This window comes from Astyanax mexicanus, chromosome 12, assembly GCF_023375975.1.
Source record: "Astyanax mexicanus isolate ESR-SI-001 chromosome 12, AstMex3_surface, whole genome shotgun sequence".
In the NCBI taxonomy this organism is placed as follows: Eukaryota; Metazoa; Chordata; class Actinopteri; order Characiformes; family Acestrorhamphidae; genus Astyanax; species Astyanax mexicanus.
The window spans coordinates 29,317,194-29,330,976 of NC_064419.1; the positions used below are offsets into that span (position 1 = coordinate 29,317,194).

Genomic DNA, 13,783 nt, shown 5'->3' on the forward strand with positions numbered 1-13,783 from the left:
CCACATTTATTACTATAAAAATTTAATGAATCGGATATCAAGAGCTACCTTAAGATAGTGTATTGCAATATTAAAAAATGCAAGGGATGCACATACTCACAAACGCAAACATGTACACTACATAGAGTGAAGCACACAGATGAGTGCATATCTAACATTTATAAACTGTAAAGCAGAAAATAAATGTGTGAGTGAACATTCAGAGACAGAAGCTCAGGGACATCCACAGCACAGTGAAGCACTGACCCTACAGACAAGTGTTCATCTCTCTGTATAGTTCACTGAACAAGCTGTGTGTGTGTGTGTGTGTGTGTGTGTGTTTAGCAGAAGCTGAGGAGCGAGCTGTTCCCCCTGCACATAGCGGACCTGCAGGCGTATCGTCTGCTGGAGGACCGTCAGCCCCCCGTCCCACTCAGCGTCAGCCAGCTCAAAAAACAGCACAGACTACTGGTGAGTTTACTGTTTCATCACATCGCTCTTTCTCATTTGTTCTTTCTCTGATCTTTTGGGATCTATTGTTGGGATCTAGTTGATTGTATTGTATCAGTGAAACAAAGGTTTCGACACACCTTTTCTCATTTAATGTGTTTTCTTCCTTTTTATGATTTTTTTACATTGTAAATGTAATATTTAAGAAATTAAAGCCATACAGGAACATATGTAGAATTATTTTGTAAATAAAAAGTTGTTAAATAAACAAGAATATGTTTTATAATTTAGATTATTTTAAGTAGCCACATTTACCTTTGATGACATATTTGCACAATCTTAGGTCCTTATCTAACACCCTGCCAACCCTGCCTATTTTCATGCTTATGTTGTATAGCAACGGTATAGCAATGGTGCTTGTGAATATATCTACGCTTTTGGGGGGTGGTGATCTCTTAACGTAAAATGTTTGGCATATTGCTATCTTGGCAATGTAAAACACAGGTGCGCCACTGACTAAAAACAACCTAGGCAGACGTCAACAGTCAACAGTCATATATTCATTGCTATCTTGGCAGTGAATTTTCAACACAGGCACATGCACAAATCAGAGGTTTAGGGGTGTTGAACACCCAACGAACCTAGCCCCACTGCCCTAAAAAAAAACCCAAAAAACTAAAAATGTACATATAAAAAAAAAATTGAACCTTAAGATTCAAATCAGACACAAACTACTATGCATCAGCATATGATAATCTCAAGGTGGATTTTTTAGGGCATTGATTTTTTTTTTTACTTTATTCTTTCACCTGAACCTGAATTTGCTCTTTACTTTAGAAAAACTACCCAATATCCATGAATGACTGATTGACCACACACAAACAGTATACAGCACTGGACAAAAATTAAGAGACCACTTACGTTGCTGAATCAGTTTCTTTGATTTCACAATTTATAGGTACATGTTTGAGTAAAATTATAATTTCTCCCAAATTCCAAAAAAATATTGTTATTTAGAGCATTTATTTGCAGAAAATGAGAAATAACAAAAAAGAATGCCAACAAATAATGCAAAGTAAACAAGTTCATATTCATAAAGTTTTAAGAGTTCAGAAATCAGTATTTGGTGGAATTAACCTGGTTTTTAAAAACAGTTTTCATGCATCTTGGCATGTTCTCCTCCACCAGTCTTACACACTGCTTTTGAATAACTTTAAGCTACTCCTGATGCAAAAATTCAAGCAGTTCAGCTTGGTTTGATGGCTTGTGATCATCTATCTTCCTCTTGATTATATTTTAGAGATTTTTATTTGTTAAAATCAAAGAAACTCTTATTTTTTTAAGTGATCTCTTATTTTGTTCCAAAGCTTAATATACAGGTCCAGGTAGCTGCGCCATTAAAATAGCAGTCTGCCAAATCAGAACACATCTGACTCTTAAAGTGAATGGCAAGTAAGACACTGATTGGTTCATTGCATGTTACACCCAAATCACATGCATGATTAATTTAGAGAATTAGTACATGCCTTTTGCACTTTACGAGTCACACAAGGCATACTTTTCCTTATGATAGCAAAGACACACTGATACGCCCTAAATCAAGCCGTGTGGTGCACGGTTGACGGCTTGCTTAAAGATAACTAAAATAGGCCTCTCAGTATTTTCTCAGTCCAAATCACCCATCTCATTTGGGTTTAAGTCAGGGGATTGTGGAGACCAGACACAGAAATCCATATGTGCCCCTTAATTGTGTTAATTCATGTTGTCTTAAATATTAATTTACAGTGTATAAAATAAATTAAATTAAGAAATAAAGAAAAACATTGAATGAGAAGGTTTTTCCAAACTTTGACTTCAGACGCTGTAGGTGGTTTCTAACTAAGTATTGTCTACAGTACTAAAGAGAATTGTGCAGCTAAAATAATATACTACAGGACAACACTAGTTAGGTTTGGTAATTGTAGATGTCATACAATATTAGCGAGTTGTAACATCCATTCCAGCCCAGCCTTGCCCTTGTTTCTGAGTGGGTTTTTTGTTGGGTTGTGGCTTCACCTTTGTCCCACCTTCTTGTCTTGTGTTCAAACGTTTTCTGACTATTGATGCTGGGTAAATGTGATCTGCACTGTTTGCTTTGTTTTTTTTGTGTTTTGTGTGATTAGCATTATTTGTTAACTGCAGTGTTGCTGTGATAATAGCTACTCACTGTATAAGCTGAAAGATCTAAAAGATGCACTCTTGAGAGGGATATCTGGTTAATGGGGTTAAAAGTCTTTATTCTCGTTTAATCCACAAGAAGCGTTAGTGGTAAACAATCTACAGATAAATGAGTTTGAGTCAGAAATGGCAAAATAAAATGAACTCCAGATTGATGGAACTGAGCCGGGCACATAGTGCATATTGTTGCTGTCCAATAAAAACAAGTATCTCCAAAACAGCAACTTTACAGGAGAGAGAGAAAATCTTCTTAATTATAAATGGAATTCAATGTAAAAGAGTTTATTTCAGGCAATTTTTAAGTATTTCTATTGGTCTGTTCATCATGAAATTTTTGCACAGTGTAAAGTGTAAACATTTTGTCTGTCCAAATTATGTAGTAAACAAAAAATCAACATAATATAATAATAATTGATACTTCATTTAATTGTTAATTTAAATTAACAATTAAGATAAGACAGTGGAAAATAACATAAAATAATAAAAGTTCACAGTAAAACTGTAAAAAGGACAATTAATTCATTAATAATATTAAGTAAAATTACAAAAGGTCAAACTGTGATATATTAAAATAAATCAATTAAAACAAAAAGATAACATATAAATTAAGACATAAAAAGAAAACATGAAAATGTAAATCGATACATATATAGATGTATGAAAATACAAATTGCTCAATTATTAAATTAAAGTTTATAAAAAATATGTCTTTAGCTACTTTTTGAAACTGTTTACTGATGCTGCTCGTCTGATCTCAACTGGTATACTTTTCCATTTTTTTGTATTCATTTTGATTTGTATATCATTAGGTACTTTAAGCAGACTGGAACTGCTAGATCTAAAGAAACAACTGGGAACATAAGACATGTTTGCCACAAGTTGCCCAATAAGGAAATTTCATTGGTTTTATTGTCATGCATAGTTCTTATTGTTAAAGTATAAACTTCTGTTTACTATTTATTAACTGTAATAACCTTGTAGCTCCAGTGCAAAATGAACCAAGCAAACTTTAGACACCAAACTAGACTGTCTTGGCTGATTGATAGCGGCCCAGCAGTAAAAACAAAGGATCGAACATGGACTTTCAGTAGCCAATACACAGTCCATTACTTGCTGTCTGGATCAGCGCTCAGCCAAATTCATTATATTGGAATTAGTACAGTTTTAGACACAGTTTGCAGTGCGGTATAAACTTTTATTACTTGTTAGCAACATTAGCCTTTTAGCTTCAGTGCAAAACATATCAAGTGAACTTCAGGCACCAAACCTGTCTTGGCTGCTGGGCTATATTTAGATTAAAAGTTTGTAACCTTGGGTTCTGACCAGACTGTTGCTTTAATATAAAAAATAGTAAAGATTTTCTGCCGGTCAGGAAAGAAGACGGCCTGTGCCTTGCATGAGAATGATTGGCGTTTGAGCTCTCGGAGTGTTTCCATGTGTGCTGAATTTTGTGTGAATGGATCGAACAGATTTATCTCTCTCTCACTCGCTTACACACACACACACACACCCATACACACACACACACACACACCTTGGCCCAGTGCAGGCTGCTTGTAAGTCTCCAGGCTTCCCCTGTGATGTGCTGGGTCTGAAGTAAATGAGGTGCATTGATCATACTCACACACACACACACACACACACACACTCACAGACACACAGTCTCGTCACGTACTGTCTCCCGTCGGAAGCTGCTTGTAAGTCTCGAGCCTACCCCTGACGCGCTGCACTCAATGTGAATGAAACCCATTGATTACCGTATTTTTCGGACTATAAGGCGCACTTAAAAACTTGTAATTTTCACAAAAATTGACAGTGCGTCTTATAATACGGTGCGCCTTTTGTATGGATTTTACTCGTCAGGTTGTAAGGAGCAGTAAACACACACTCCGTGCAGCGTTATAGAGAGTTTCAGTGCTATACAGAGTCCAGAGCCGTGCAGCTCCGAGGCTGAGCAGCAATAGCATTAGCTAGATGCTAACCGCTAAGCTAGCTAGCTTATTCACTGAGATCAGTATTATCTAAATTTTACTCGTCAGGTTGTAAGGAGCAGTAAACACACACTCCGTGCAGCGTTATACAGAGTTTCAGTGCTATACAGAGTCCAGAGCCGTGCAGCTCCGAGGCTGGAGCAGCAAATAGCATTAGCTAGCTTATTCACTGTTCAGAGATCAGTATTATCTAAATTTTACCCGTCAGGTGTAAGGAGCAGTAAACACACACTCCGTGCAGAGCAGCAATAGCATTAGCTAGATGCTAACCGCTTAGCTAGCTAGCTTATTCACTGTTCAGAGATCAGTATTATCTAAATTTTACCCGTCAGGTGTAAGGAGCAGTAAACACACAGAGCAGCAATAGCATTAGCTAGATGCTAACCGCTTAGCTAGCTAGCTTTTTCACTGTTCAGAGATCAGTATTTTCTAAATTTAGCACTTTTAATACTGCTGGAGCAGTATTATTAGAGTTAGATGCTAATCGCTAAGCGTTCACCGTTCAGAGGTGAGTTATCGGCCTGTAAGTCTGTGCTGCTTTGCCTGGCTAGCATTAGCTAGATGCTAAGCGCTAACTCTCTCAGAGGTGAGTTTTATCAGCCTGTAATCTGCTTGTTTACCGTGTTAAAACAAGCTACGGGGGACGAATCGCTAGCTAATATCTCACTGTCTTACCAGAACACGCAGGATTACTCAGTGTAACGCTGTCGTTTAAGTTTGGGTTAACTTTACTAGTTTAGGTGACTAGCTAGCGTGCTAGCGGATAGCTATGCTAACGCTGGTGCAGCAAGCCTTAGTGGACATCTGGAAATCTAAGCTTACTGTAAATAAACTGAAGCACGTTACTCACCCAAATAAACAGTTTTCAGGAGAGGAATCTGTGTAGATTAATATCCAGCACTCGTTTGAGCTAGATTTGTATACTGAGACGCTCCACCGGCAAGCCAACCCCCCGGTGGGGGAAGGGAAACATGGCGCCACCCCTGTTCACTTTGATATAGGCACCCTTTCTAGTGTCACTTAACGCGCCTTATAATGCGATGCGCCCTATGTATGGAAAAATAGCAGAAAATAGGCGTTCTTTGATAGTGCGTCTTATAATACGGTGCGCCTTATAGTCCGAAAAATACGGTAGCTTTCAGTATGTGGTTGCACACACACACACTCTCACACACTCAAACACACACATATACACACACACATTTTCTCATGTCCTAAATTCACAGGAAAAGCCGTGACAGCAGACATTTCACCTGATGAAAGTTAAAAATGTAAATATTCAATTTAATCCAATTTTATTTATATAGCGTTTTTTACGACAAAAGTTGTCACAAAGCAGATTTACAGAGAAAAACAGGTCCATGCCTCTTATGAGCAGCACCACAGAGATGCCAATTACTGTGGTGAAAACAGTGTCAAGGAAAAACTCTCTTTCATTAGGAGGAAGAAACCTTAGGAGAAACCAAGAACCAAGAAAGAACCCTATTCCCCTCAGGTCGACCCACTCAGTACAAACAAATAACAAACAACAGAGAAATAACAGAACAAAACAACAGTACAGAGAGATAATGTGGAGCTGTAACTAAAGCTAATGTAACAGATAGTAATTTATGACACAGTGGGCAGTGGAGAGCCAGGCTGGGCAACATCAGGAACAGGGCATCTCGATACATGTAGAAGAGATAGATAGAGAACACAGAAAGGCAGAGAGATGGAATTACTGTAGTTTTGACTGGATTCATGTAAAACAGAGAATATAAAACATTATCAGAGTGTGGCTAACGACTCTGGCAGATCTGAATGAAACAGCCTAACTAAAGTGAGAGAGCCAGAAGGTAACATAGACACAGAGGCAAAAAAAAAAACACGGAGGCATAAATATATCTTCTTTTCTTTAATTTCCAGTCAAAACAAAATTCAAGTACAAGTTCTTTATTTTTAAGCTTGGATTTAACAGAAAATTACACAAAATTGCATGGACAATTCTAGCCAGATGCTGCCGATCACGATCACTACTACAATTGGCGTTGTCCACTGTATATGGTAATGCCTTCTATGATGTATTCCTACACACTACACACGTGACACTGTAGATTGAGGACTGGTAAATACCCACTCAACATCAAAATTAAACACCTCATCCATTTAAAACTGTTTACTCACTATCAGGCAGCCTTTGCTCAAACTAAAGAATTATCTGCTCTTCATTATTCAAATCATACCAACAAATTCAGTAATGTTGAGGTCTGGGCTCTGGAGTTGTCAGTCCACAGACACCTGTGGATCTTCTCTCATCTAGAGGGAACATAGAACTTTACATTCTCTGTGTTTAAAAACATTGTGAAGGGCTGTTTATCTGATGAGGGCAGTTTTCTTGGTCTACCATGTTCTGCATGCTTAAATTATATTGTTATATTTCATCTATGTAAAAACATCTCCTCAGAAACATATCTTCAACAATTAAGAATCACTTAGACCTGAAAAAGGTTTTGAGTGAAATTTTAACATCAAGATGATGATTAACATGCGACTCTTGCTGGAGTCACAGGTGCTCATGTCTGCCCGCTCTAATATACCAGCATGTCTCTCTCTCTCTCTCTCTCTCTGTCGCATATGTTGTCTTACTTCTCCATCACCGTGGACACGAGATGCTGTGCCATACTTACCTGTTTGTTGCTAGGTAACCACTCCTGTAGCCAACCCTGCTGTCGTGTCATTAAGTTTTTTTGTTTGTTTCATTTCTTTATTGCCCAGTCACTGGAAAGAAGTGTGTGTGTGAGAGTGTGTATGTTTATGTGTGTGTATGGTAAAAAGATAGCGAGTCATCAGGTTCTTAAATAATTGTTTTGGCAACAGTGATTTGTGCTGTTGCTCATGTGTGAAAGGAATTAAGTGTTAATGGAAAATTGGCAGTGCGGAATAGCATTCTGATAACAAGCTCGATCCGCTTAACACTTTGAGTGGGCGGGTGTGTGAGCATGTGTCTGTGTGTGTGTGTGAGAGCTGAATAACGTTTTAAAAAACGAATTCTGTGGGCATATAAAAAATTGACAATATAAGCAGAGGTTGCACTAGCTGTTGCATTTAAATAATGAAGGTTTATTGGAAATTGTATATTGTATATTGGAAAAATACGTGATTTGCCATTGAAACCTATGGGGATGGGTGGGGTTACACAGCTTTCTGCAACCGAACAGCAGGGGGCGTCCGACCTGTGGTGGCTTCACTTTTGAGAGATGATGCTCTGTCCAGCTATACACAGTCTATGTGAAAACCAATGAAATACACCTGCGACAAATTAGTGCATTTCTGCAGCTAAACACGTGTACACAATTGGTGCATAATGTTATTCCTCGTTCAGAAATATTTCTATTTAATTGGAATTTTGAATAGGTTCATAAATAAAGTCAATAAAATCATAAAATTGTTATTTAAAGGTGGCAGTTGTGGCTCAGTGGTTAGAGCACCAGATTATTATAACATGGTTGTGGGTTTGACTCCTGAATTCGGCAAGCTGCCATCATTGGGTTTAATCCCTCACTGCTCTCACTGTCTGTGTTCACTACAGAAATGGGTTAAAGAAAACATTCAGTCTGTTTCCAACACAAGTATGGTAAAGATGTTTGTCTTGATTTTGTACTTTGATATATCAGACATATCAGAATATGTTTTATATTTTAGACCCTTCAAAGTAGCATCTCTTGCTTAGATGACAGCTTTGTATATCTTGCATGTCAGTTTTATGAGGCAGAGTCTCCTGGAATGATCAGCTTTCAGTTAACAGCTGTGCTGAACTTATCAAGAGTTAATTACAAGATTACATGTCCTGTCCTCTTAATGTGTTTGAGAGCATTTGTTGTAAAGTTGTGAAGAGGTAGAGTTACAGGTATACAGTGAATAGCTCTATTTGAGTAATGGTCTAATCCATATTATAGCAAGAACTTCTCAACTAAGTGAAGAAAAAAATACTTTAAGAAATGAAGGTCAGTCAATTTGACAAATTCTAAGAACTCTTCTTATGGGAGTCTAGTATTATTTGTAGTGATCAGATCAGACCAACACCTGGTTTGGTAAATCAATGCTTAAAGATGGTACATTTTGTTACATTTTCTTACTGTATTTTACTGTATTGTAAAATGTAATGTATTTATGTTTGCCAACATCTGTTTTAATGTCATTTAAAGTTTGCACAGTAAAACCGCTTTTAATGCTGAGAGAAATTATAATAAATATTGTGATTAGGTGCCTAAAACCTCTCTATAATACTGTATATAGCTTAGTTTGTCTATTAAAGGTGTGCACATGGTGTGCGGGTGGGTGGGTGTTGAATGGTGCTTTAAAAGTTGGTAACCTGTGATTTTACCCTCCTAAAAGTGCTATTATTAGACAACAGCCAAAACACACACAGACACACACGCACACACACACACGTTCTGGTGTGCACACTCTGAGGTCTTACCCATGTTTACATGGTTATTAATGAAATTAGAGAGATGTGGTGCCCACACTGCAGGTGCCCCCAGCTCTAGCATAATTGAATTATTCTACTTATTAACGCTCATAAGGAGATAGACCAGCCAGACACTCTCTCTGCTGCTCTCTCGTTCTGTCTCTTCTGCTTCCTTTTCCTCTCCCTGTTTCTCTCTCTCTCTCTGTCACACTCTCTTATTCTCTGAATGCCTCTTTTTCTACCTCTTGCTGGCTTTCATTCTTTTTTCTATTTATCTCGTCTGAAATGATCTGAAATCTCTTGTATTCTATTGCCGTTGTGTTCCAGTTGATTTTATTGTAGTTCTCTCTCTCTTTCTTTCTCTCTCTCTTACTTATTGATCAGGAAACTTCTTCAACGTTCACAGTGTTTTATCATTTAAAGCCAGATGAGGCACACAAGCATGAAACATCTGGCTTGTGAGGTTGTTTGAACTATAATGAATGATAATGAAAAAAATGAAAAAAGCATTTTTTTTATTCATGTAAATAACTATTATGTCTGTTCATTATTTCTATAGCGTTTGTTTATTTATTAGTTTGTAGTAAGAACATTTCTCATTGTATTGCACTTTTAAACTGCCTACGTAACCAGGTTTCCAGGTTGGCCAGTTGCAAGGTTTGCTGTTTTCCTGTCAAAATGGGCTCGTTTGATAGTCACTGGTGAAAAAAAATATCAAAGGACGAGGTGTGCATTTTTAACTACTTTTATATTAATTGCAGCTATTAAAAAGCCTTAATTGCAAACCTTTTAAAATGCCTTTGGCAACCTAAGATATTGGGCTAGTTTAAGCTTCTGATGGGTGGATTTTAGACAGATGTTTTTTGCTGGAGATGGCAACCCTTGTTGCAGCTTGCTGTAACACGCTATCTGCTTTCTCTATATCACTCCAAAGACAGCAGAAGGCACTACTAAGATTAAGAGACCACTTCAGTTTCTGGATCAGTTTCTCTGATTTTGCTATTTATAGGTAAATGTTTGATTAAAATGAACATTGTTGTTCTATTCTATAAACTACAGACAACATTTCTCCCAAATTCCAAAAAAGGTCATTTAGAGCATTTGTTTAGAGAAAATAAGAAATGGCTGAAATGACAAAAAGATGCAGAGCTTTCAGACCTCAAATAATAAAGAAAAATAAAAGTAAGGAAAAAAGTTCATATTCATAAAGTTTTAAGAGTTCAGGAATCAATATTTGGTGGAATAACCCTGGCTTTTACTTACATTTTTTTTTTGCATTTTGGCATGTTCTCCTCCACCAGTCTCACACACTGCTTTTAGATAATTTTATGCCACTCCTAGTGCAAACATTCAAGCAGTTCAACTTGGTTTGATGGCTTGTAATCATCCATCTTCCTCCTAATCAATTTAAATGCTTAGAATATGTTTAAATGTATAAAAAGCTGATGTACAGTGAGTATGAGTGTTGTCTTGTCTCTTATCTGGTGTGTTTACATTTTTGAAGACACAGAGAGCAAGCTGCTTATGTGAGCCCATTACCCCTCCCATTGGGTGTAGTCTGCTCCAGTGCACATTAATGACACATCGGGAATTAAATTCTGTGATGAACCATTTTCATATTTTCATAATCGATGACTAATCGTTTCAGCCCTAATTGGTAGTACTTCTCTACAGGGACTAAACAAGCTGTGTGTGCATTTGCACATTTGTGTCAGCAATAGATGCAGCTTAAATGATCTGAATGCGTTTATTAGAGCAGGTGCCAACAGAGATGTGGACATGCAGTGTAGATAGTGAGCTGAGGACGAGGGGGAAGGTTTGGTGCTTCATCACAGGCTGAGCTGCTGCTTTCATTGGTTATTCAAAAAAGCATGAAAAAGGAGGACCGAAAAGAGAGGAGAGCTGCTGCTTTTGGACAGTGATGGTGCCCTTGACAGATCTCTCTCTCTCGCTCTCTCTTTTCCTCTCATTGGCTGTCATGCTGGAGGGGATGAGGAGGAGAGGTGGAAGGAGGAGGGGGAGTGACACATGAGGAATCATCACACCCTAAAATCTCTTCTTTCTCTGCCAACTTCCTCAATCGCTTTCACTCTGTCCGCAGGAAAGGTCATTAAAATTTCACTTAGCCTGTGGCTGCTCACTCTGGTTTCTCTCACTCTCTCTTTCTCTCTCTCTTTCTCTCTCTCTTTTTCTCTCGCGCTCCTTTTGAATGAATGGGACTCTGAATAATGTAGCCAGTTTTAACAAGATCATAAAAACCTCCATCTAACATTCATAAGCCGGTTAGGCTCACTGAGGGGTCCTGGGAACTGCAGAGTTACACACGGTGAGAAACACATACACTTGTATTGATACAGTATCGGGACACACAGAAAGCACGAGTGGCCCAAATTTGATGTAAGACTCTAATCTGGTTTGCTTGTAGGGGTGAGCGATATGGTCACAGTTTCTCATTCATTGTTTTTATAATTTTTTAAAAATATATTGTAAATTGTTACTGAAGTCATCCGGACTATTAAGGAACACATACAGATAAGAAATCATGTAGTAAACTTTAACATGTTAAACACACCAAAATACTTATGATGGATTTGTATCTGGTGTATTCATAGAAAACCTAAACAAATTCAGCACATCAGATATTGTAGTGTAATTAATTGATTGACAGGTTTAAATTGCCTCAGAATCGTTCATTGTTTAAAACCTGTTTAACGTGTTTTTCAAACTAAAAGGCGCACCAGATTATAAGGCACATTATCAATGAACGTTTTTGTTTGTTTTCTGGTCTATTTTCATACATAAGGCACATTGGATTATAAGGCACATTAATCGACACTAGCAAGGAACAGGGGTTTCGCCATGTTTCCCTTCTAATTCAGCAGGTCTCGCTGTTGGGTGGTGGTGGGGGTAACTAATTAAGTAAAGCTAAGCTAAGTACACAAAACTGTAATTCATAAAAAAAAAAAATTGCTGAAGAAAGGGCTGGATGTTAATCTACTCAGATTTCTGTCCTGAAAACTGTATATTTGGGTACGTTAAAAGCTTTTGCTTATTTACAGTAAACTTAGATCACCAGATTTCCACTAAGGCTCAGTGCAGCAGCATTAGCATTAGCGGCTAACCGCTAGCACTAGCTGTGGTTAAACAGGGGTGTAGCAGGAAATTCTGGGCCCTGTACACTCTTACTGTCAGTACACAAGGAACGTGAGCGAAAAAAAAAAATCTGGATTTTCATGGGCCCTTCTCCCTACTCGTCCAGGTACCATACCCATGTTAGTAAATGCTGCCTGACAGTGCTACAATGAGAAACCCTGAGTGTTCCGGTAAGCCAGGACAATATTAGCTAGCGGTTCATCTTATGTAGCTTGTTTTAACACAGTAAATGTGCAGGCTATAATCCGATATACTCACCTCTGAATGGCAAAAGAGCTATCACTTTTCACAGTTAGCGGCTACTGCTAATGCTGCTCCAGCAGTGCTAGCTTGTCTTAGCAGCAGGTTAATAATACTCACCTCTGAATGATGAAGGAGCTAGCTAGTGCTTTGCACGGCTAATGCTAATACTGCTCCAGCCTCTGTGCTGGAGAACTAAACTGATAATGTAAGAGATCGGTATTCCGTACACAGTTTCGGTATTTTCTGCGTTTGTGTGGATATTACGAATATACCCGAGTTCAAATAGGCTGCAGTGATCGGTTAAACTATGAAATATCTGCCTAGCAACCAAAATACATTTTGATTGGTTACTTTTGGTAGTTTTAAAGAAAACCCCAAGAAACTGCCCTCAGTCCTATCACCATTGTGCATAAGTATTCCAAACACCTGCCAACAAACAGGCAACGGTGTTCCGTACATTTCTGCTCGTGGTGGCTGTATTTTGCAAAACTTCACCACCTTTAACATATGAGCTTAGACTGACATAGAAGCTTAGTAAAGTGTCAAATGGATATGATAAGTTGTTTATGAATGGAAAAAATTAAGTGAAAGATTTTGTGCTGAAGCTGCAGCACAAAGTCTGGAGCTGGAGTTAGCTCGTTGTTAAAGTAAGTTTTAAACTATGATTATTAATTCCTCTAGCAAATATTACAACAGATGCTGTTAGTTGGATGTTTAACGTTGCATTTTGGGTGAAATGTGATGTTAAAAGTGGGTAAAACCTTACGTGAACTAGTCGATAAAGTTTTCCCCACCCCCTAGCCTCAGTGTTGTTATTACTTCCCCATCCACCCGTTTTCAGGCGATGCGAGCGGTTCCTCCCTACCTACCGGAATTTCAAGAAAAACAACGTGGATGGTCACTGACCTGTTTTGATTGAAAGAGTATTGATTGGCAATGACCCCAGACTATATTTCACACATAACAATAGTTTATAATAAAGTAGTTTATTGTTTAAATCACGGGAAAAGGTTGACTGTACGGAATACTGAAGTGTACGTATACCATTCTCTTTCGTTACTCCTGTATAACACTGTACTTCATCAAAGTGGCTTTACTGCTTCTTACAACCAGACAGGTGAAATTCATACATAAGTTGCGCCAGATTATAAGGTGCACTGAAGATTTTTGGTAAAATAAAAAAAATTTAAGTGCGCTTTACTGTGCGAAAAATACAGTAACTTACTGTTTTATGATACTGTTACAGAACAATTAATGAACTTGACCCAAATATTATGTATTATTTTTTAAAAAATAGTTC

General features: G+C 37.9%; 1 protein-coding gene across 1 annotated transcript in view; it reads left to right on the forward strand.

Annotated features, from left to right (window-relative positions):
* The first annotated feature begins 324 nt into the window (after positions 1-324).
* The window catches only part of rimbp2b (RIMS binding protein 2b), a 155,069-nt gene continuing 141,610 nt past the window's right edge, over positions 325-13,783 (forward strand). Inside the window, exon 1 of the mRNA XM_049485760.1 lies at positions 325-450. The gene's annotated coding sequence lies outside the window, so the exon portion shown is untranslated. The remainder of the gene's footprint in view (positions 451-13,783) is intronic.